Raw genomic sequence first — 7,669 nt, 5'->3', positions numbered from 1 at the left:
CTCCGGGATGGACTAAAGGGGCTGGGAGGCGCCGTGCACAGGGACGCTCTGCTGCCCAGCAGGACATGAGAAACAGCTACTTGCTTTCTGTGCCACACTGACTTTGCACTGGGACGACTCCTTCACACTCCACGGTGGTTTCCAGGTGTCACACGAAGAAGTTTGTTCTTTGTTATTTTTTTCTGGGCATGCATTTAGGGCTTTGTTAGAAGCCTGCACAAGAGAGACACCTCCGCCCCCCCCCCCGCCGTCCCGTCCCAAGGACGGGTTTTACGGTTGGTCTTAGGGTGAAAGGTGTGAGCTGCTGTGGATAGGAAGAGTCCAAGTTGGCAGGCACCAGCTCCACTGCAGAGTTGTGGACTGCAAAGGCTGAGGATTTATTGACAGGGAGCGCAGGCAGGGAGGCTGCACCGGCAGAGGGAGAGGGGCTGGCGCTGTTGGCAAAGCAGCCCCTTCATCTCTGAGAGCTGCCTTTGTTCTCTCTGCTTTTTGATCCCTAAAGTTACCCATCAGCTGCAGGATTTCAGTCATTGCCAGGGACGCATTCCCCCCCAGCTGGGAGGCACTTTCCCGAAGTGCAGCTTCTGGCTTATGCTGCTAAGGCAGACCTGCAACATGAAGGGGCAGTGAGAGACTTGAGCACCCCCCCCGGCCCCCTCCTGCCTCTGGGGTGTGAAGTGCGGCGGTGGGGACCAGACAAGGAGATCCTGTAGCTCCTGCAGGACTAGAGAACTGCTCTGAAGATGGGGAGACGCCTGCGGTGCCAAAGCTTCCTTCCAGGGGCAGAAACCCCGTTGTTTTGCCGGGAGAAGGAACTTTGAAATCCCGTTGCTCCTGGGGTTTATTTTGCGTGCGGGGGCGTTGAGAGCCCTGTAATGGCAAAGGATGTCTTCGGAGGTGGATACAGAACCAGCTGCTGAAACATCTGCAAATACCCCCCAGGAAAGAACACCTGCATCTGCAGATGCTCGAGAGGAGGTGAGCAATCAAGGGCACGTCTATATCTGTCTGCGCGGGGGGGTAGTGTGTGTGTGTATGTGTATGCGTGTGTGTAGTGTGTGTGCGTGTATGTGGGTGTGTATTCAGAGACAGCTCTGTGGATGGAAGCACATACTCACTGTGTGCAAACACAATAGGACAGTGAGCAGTAGGGTTTCCTAAATTGAACTCTGCAGGGGAAAAGCGGACTGTATGCAGGACTCGATCACTTGCAGCATTTCGTGTTTACTAAGCTGAACCGGCTCCAACAAACGCAGTCTTTGAGACTGAAAAAAACATTGACCAAACCCCCCTCCCAAAACAAAACCCAACCCAAGCCCCCTTGGTGCATTTCAGAGCCAGAAAAAGCAATCCCAGAGAATGTCATTAGCTGGCACTGCTGAAATCTGCCCAACTCGATCTGTCTGATGCTGACGGTGAATGCAAAGGAGAGGGAATAAAATAAGTAAATGTGATGCAGCCCAGCTGGGGGGTTTTGCCTTCCCATCGCTGTGGCAGTAACCAGTCCCTGGTATAAATGGACCAGTCGGGTCAGGGAGATCTAATCTAATCCATCCCTATACAGTAGACAATAGCCTCATCAACGCACAGCAGGTCCAGGGTGCAAGGCTGTCCCTATGACGGCATAGGATTTACCCACCACCATATCCACAGGTCCAGGGAGCCGCGGACAGGGCTGTATCCCTCCCAAAAGAGCAACACAGGATCACTCAGCACTGCCCAGTGCTCTTTGGCAGACACTGACTACATCCAGGTGCTCGTTGATACATGGGATTCTCTTCAGCTCCATGGAGCAAGCCTGTGCTCTCATATAAGGAAGTCAGAAGTTAGTGCTCTGCAGTTGTCTGGCGGACATGACAATTGATCTCTTTCCTAACCGTTGGCTGCTGCAGTTTCATGGACCAAATCAGTGTTTGCAGACGGAATCACAACCCAGCCTGCAAATGTTTCAGCACCTCTTGCTGTGATCAGACTTAACCCTGTATACTAGGCGGAACAAGCATTGCCAACTTTCATGCTTGCTGATCAGCTTGTGTTAGGCTTGTATATGTAATGGTGTGCTCTACATGAGTGCAGCAGATACCATTCTGGGGAGACACTAAAAACATGAAGGAGCTATAAAAAAATTCCTAAAATCAGATGACAGAAAACCCCAAAGCCATACGCTATACCCTGGTGTTATTGTTGTTAGGACATGACAGCGACAATGGCATGATTTATTCGGTGAGCGAAAAGCCAACCAGAAAGCTTAAAAAATAAGTATTTTAGCTTTAAGTGGAAGTATGCATTCATATAATACATGTCTGAATCCTGAAGTCCTTTCTCTAACAGAACTCACCAAATTGTTAGGTGGGCAAAATTCTGACTGAATTTCAAGATTTGGCCTAGAAAGATGTTCCCAGATGATCTCTTCCAATTAATTAGTATTGCATCAGTGTTGACATAATATCAACTCTGGAGCCATTGGTTGAAACAGATTCAATTGTATTTCTCAAGGGTTGTAAATGGAAGTGTCAGAGCATCCTTTGTTGCAATAGGTTTGGGGCTAACCAACCCCATAATTGAGACATTTAAACTTTTTCCACTTAGTGTAGTATTTGTAGTACTTTTTTTGTTTCATAGGTTTGCCATCTGCATTCTATGATACACATCATGGAGGTAAACAAAGGTTTAAAGTAGTGTGAACTTAAAAGCAATTTTAAACACTCCCAGGGGCAGAGATATGGTCATAAGTATTCAGGAGTAAAAAAGGAACTCTAAAAATGAAAATGGGGGATACAAGCTAACAGTCACACTTCCAGAGGCTACTGGTAGTATTGATGAAGCTATGTCAGCGGTCAACAGTCATGTCATCCTCTCCTTCAAAAACAGCAGCCTTTTCCAAGACTAAATTAAGTTCCAGTGTTGTTAGAGTAAAACATAATAAAAGCCCAACACTTTAAAATAATATATGGCATACAGTTGACATTTCTGCTTATGCTAAAACTTTTGGTGTCAAGACAATGGTGTTTTCAATGTGTGGCTTCAAGTACTTCATCCTCATAGTCAATCACTTTTCAATCTGTGTGACATAGTTTACCATTATATGTCTCCTCTTATTTCAGTATACATTTGTTGATATTACTAGAACTCCCTGATGTAATTAAGGCTGTGCAGAAGACCTGTAGATGGTCAGGGCTGGAAAGGACTTTTTGATTTATTTAGTCTATGTCCATGAATCACAGAAGGTTTTCTAAAATATTAATCTCACCATAAAAATGTCTAACTTATTCTTGAACACTTCTGAAGATGAGGGCAGTTGATCTCTGAACCGAGAAAGTTATGTCACGCTTGACTCATCCCTACTCTTAGCTTTTATTTCTAGTTCAATACAAATGTTTCTATGTTTAATTTTAGATGATAACCCCTTGCCTTACTACTCTAATCTCATGTAATTTAGTTTTTTCCTCTCACCTCTGCCATCACCATGTAAATACAGTTTCTGTGTAGAGTTTTCAGGGGGCACATCTATATGTGCAAATAATCCAGAAGCAGTTTACTCTCAAGTGAACTACTGGAGAGTAAACTCTTCCAGGCACATGTCTATACATGCAGGGATGTGGGAGCAGATTTGCTGCTCCTAGCAGCGGACTGCTCCTGCTCCCTGTAGCCCAGCAACAGGCCCCTGCAGCAGCAAGGGGAGCTCTAGGTTCCTTCTGGGTGCTAGTCCAGGGGCCAGAAGACAGCTGGCTCCTGGCAGGGGCTGAGACATTGCTCCCTGTCCCTGGGAACTGCCTACTGCCAGGGTGGGCTCCACTACTGGAGCCAGGGTGGGTTCAATGTCCCCCTGCCCCGGCAGCAGGGAGCTCTCAGGTCCTGCCTTGTGATCGCAGGGCCCAAGCTGGGAGTTCCTTGTCTCCCAATGGTAGCTCCACAGTCCTGGGGCTGGCACTGGGATATCCTTCTCTCCCAGCCTGAGTCCCGCAATTGTGGGACCTAGGCTGGGGGATCCTTATCTCTCAGAGCCAGCTCCACAGTTGACAGGCTGGCACTGGGAGATCCTTCTCTCCCAGCCTAAGTCCTGCAGTTGTGGGAGTCCTGCAGTTGTGGGACCAAGGCTGGGAGATAAGGATCTCCCAGCCTGAGCCCCACAACTGTAGGACTCTGGCTGGGAAATAAAAATCTCCCAGAACCAGCCCCGCAACCACAGAGCGGGGGCTGGGAGCTCCCTGCTTCCGGGGCAGGGGGACATTGTCCCCATCAGGGCTCTGGTGGCAGAACCTGCCCCAGAAGCAGGCAGCTCCCAGGAACAGGGAGCAATCTCCTGCCCCCTGCTGCCCAGCTGACCTGGAGCACATTTGCTCCTGGTGAGGCACTACTACACAGTAAGTAATCTCAAGTAAATTTGCTGCTTGCATATGCAGGCAGCAAATTTACTTGTGATTAGAGTCAATTACTATGCAGTAAGTATCTGCATGTGTAGATGTGGACATTTATTGCACAGTAATTAGCTCTACTGCACAGTAAAGTGTCTTGTATAGATGCACCCAGGCTTCCTCTTAAGTTCCTGCTATTCCCTGGCTGTTTTCCTATTATTCATATCATTTATGGGTTCCGTTATCATTATAAACCATACAAGAAAAGTCTTAATGGAAATTCTTTTTATTAACCCCCATCCTTCAACAAACAAAGTACAAGTTTCTCTCATTTTATGCGAGTTCTGTATGTGCGAATTTGCTCTTATGCAATGACTCTTTTTATACCAAAAATATGTTATATAAGAGATAAATTCACTCTTATGCAGTCAGTGTGGTGGAAGCCCCCAGTCAGCTGCTTGTGTAGTGCATTGTGGGAATGAGGCGTACCAAAATATAGTCTCCTGTGTGGATCTGTGCTCCTTGCTCATTGTCCGTGACATGTGTTTCTGTAGTTGCCATCCCCATTATGGCTTCTAACTGTCCCGCAGTTATCTCCTCCCCCTCTCCCTGGTCCACCAGTGATGTGGAGTCTGATACTGAAGATCCTTCACCACCCTCTCTTCACACCAACTAAACATTCACCACCACCCTGTACTTGTGTGTACTATCTGCTGTTGGCGAGTACCAAAATTGTCTCATAAAAGTGGTAGAAATGGGTCTGGGGGTCAGTACAGTCAAGGTCTTGGAATGCATCCCTATTGTTACATTGTAAAGTGAGTTTCCTTTATGCAAATTCCACTTATGCGCCATTTTCCAGGAATGCATATACAGCATAAAGTGAGGGAAACCTGTAAAATCCCAAGCTAGTAGCAGAATAGATGTTTGGAGCAGCTACTACTAAATACATGCTTTTTAAAACAAGACAGAAAAACATCAGTTTATTTTCTGGTTACCAATTCTGGAACTGATTCTGTACTATGAAGACCAACAGGAGCTTCACTGCTGATTTCAGCGTGTTGAGGGGAAAGCTCAAAAACATTAGACCACGATTCTGCATTTTGCCTGAGATACTGACAACTTCAGCAGCATGACTGGGATCTAACATACTGCATTGTTTTAAGGATTAACAATGCCATTAAGTATTACAGATTTTTAAGAAGTGACTCCTGAATGGTCTTGTTTAGTCAAGGAGGAAGAAATTATTTTACAGCTATTTCAAGGAGTAACTTGATACATATGTGGATTATCTAGCATGTTTTTCCTTCTGATTTACCTTATTTCTTGACCATCTCCCTGCTAGGACCCTATATTAGCTTATAACATTGAAGTGCTAGCTGGCCATGTTTCTGCTGAGAGACAGGCCCATTCCTGGTATAAATAGCTGACTTCCATATAGACACACAAGCTTACACCATTTGAGGATCTGGTCCTAAATATCATCTCCCTTGTAAAAGCTTAATTGGAAATTTTGTTTCAGTAAATTAGATTTTATGAACAAACTAGTCATTTATACTTCCAAAGCTACATAATCACCAAGGAAAGCAGAAACCAGCAGGTAGCTGACATTTTGAAATATTTGTTTGTCTTATCTATGCCTGCTGATTTTAAAAAGTGATTGTCCAAGGCTGTTCTCAACTTGTCTTTTGCATTTGAGAACTTAAATTGGGTGCAAAAACATTTAAGCTAAGCTGTCCAAATAAGAGAGAGAAATACAAGAAGCCGTTGGTGGATGCTACTGAAATCTGCTGCAAGCAGGCTGTGTGACATTCATAGATGTTGCAGATAAAAGAGACTTCTAAGTCACCTCATCCATCTCTCACTGCCAGTGCAGGAACATGAACAGAGCTTATTTCAAAAAGTGCCATTTACAGTCATGACAGCTTCATTTAAAAACTTTGCTTGTTTGTGAGCTGCAGGCACTGTCACACACATATACCACACACTCTTCACCAGCATGTTGGGTGACGCTTTCCTCTTGTATACTGATTTTTTACATACATCACACGCTCCTTCCCCCCTCCAAAAAACATGGTTTGGAAATTAGAGTGAGCATTATCTGTGAGAAAAACAGTAAGAGCAGTTTCTGCCAGTGTTGGGCAAGCAGCAGAACAATAAGCAGGCTCAGCTCTCTAGCTCCTGCTGCTCACTTACTACAAGAAACAATCTTTTTTTCTTCATTCTGCCTTTCAGAAACAAGGTGTATAAGATGTGTTATATGCAAGAAAATATGGTACATAAATGGTCAATCCACATAACACACTTTCCATTGGGGGGGTTATTAGAATTCCAGTCTCCTGCTTTTTTAATTACTTATTAGTTATGTATATCACAACCTTCTTTCCAGACACATGTGGGCTTCGCAACCTCACTTAAACACTGCACTGATGTTAACAATCTTTTCACTGCTTTGAGAACACTTAAGCATAAGGTCAACTCTTTTATTCCCCAGAACTTTTTAGACCTGGCATCCTTGTGGTTCCCCCTAAATCGAGATTGCCTGTGAACAGGGTCATACTCATAAGTGGGAAGGTGGCCAGAAGGTGAGGAAATTAAACAAAGGTCACCTCATAGAGTTTGTGTGAGATCTCCCTTGCCACAGGAAGGTTCATGGGACCTCCAGAGTAACTTGGGATGCAATTTCCCAAATATACAGTGACAGAGACCCTGTCTAGCTGCACAGACAGATCTTTTCTCCTGCTACCTTCCTGTCCTGCTCCTTCTCCTGAAGGAGATGTGCTGTCAAGGGATAAGCGGCTTAAATGAACAAAAATTTTAAACCATGAAGAGAGAGGTAAGTACAGCCTCCAGAAAGCCATAGACTCATGCTGCAGCCCCTGACCAAAGAGGTTACGTGGTCCGAGTTCTAGGTTGTACTTCTGCTGCGCAGCATTTCGGGGTCTCAGTGTCAGCATGCTTGGTTGTAAATAGTTGCTGTAAATACTTCTGTAAGTAGAGCATCTAGACGCTCTTTTGCCCCAAGAAAGATGGCAGTCATAGTCTGGCACCAAGCCACAGAGACTCCCCTCTGTTTGGTTCCCCATAATGTGTTTCATAGTTTCATAGTTTCTAGGGTCGGAAGGGACCTGAGCAGATCATCGAGTCTGACCCCCTGCCGTGGCAGGAAAGAGTACTGGGGTCAAACTACCCCAGCAAGGTGTGCATCTAGCCTCCTCTTAAACACCCCCAGGGTAGGAGCCAGCACCACTTCTCTTGGAAGTTGGTTCCAGATCCTGGCCACCCTGACTGTGAAGTAGCGCCTCCTGATGTCTAGC

General features: G+C 45.7%; 1 long non-coding RNA gene across 1 annotated transcript in view; it reads left to right on the top strand.

Annotated features, from left to right (window-relative positions):
* The first annotated feature begins 439 nt into the window (after nucleotides 1-439).
* LOC109321566 overlaps nucleotides 440-7,669 on the top strand; it is an 11,677-nt gene continuing 4,447 nt past the window's right edge. The window contains exon 1 of the long non-coding RNA XR_002104087.1: nucleotides 440-978. This is a non-coding gene — a long non-coding RNA (uncharacterized LOC109321566). The remainder of the gene's footprint in view (nucleotides 979-7,669) is intronic.

The sequence above is a fragment of the Crocodylus porosus genome, unplaced genomic scaffold, assembly GCF_001723895.1.
Source record: "Crocodylus porosus isolate Cpor-Errol unplaced genomic scaffold, CroPor_comp1, whole genome shotgun sequence".
Taxonomy (NCBI): domain Eukaryota; kingdom Metazoa; phylum Chordata; order Crocodylia; family Crocodylidae; genus Crocodylus; species Crocodylus porosus.
Note: the sequence above shows the minus strand (reverse complement) of the source record. Positions and strands in the feature narration are given on the sequence as shown.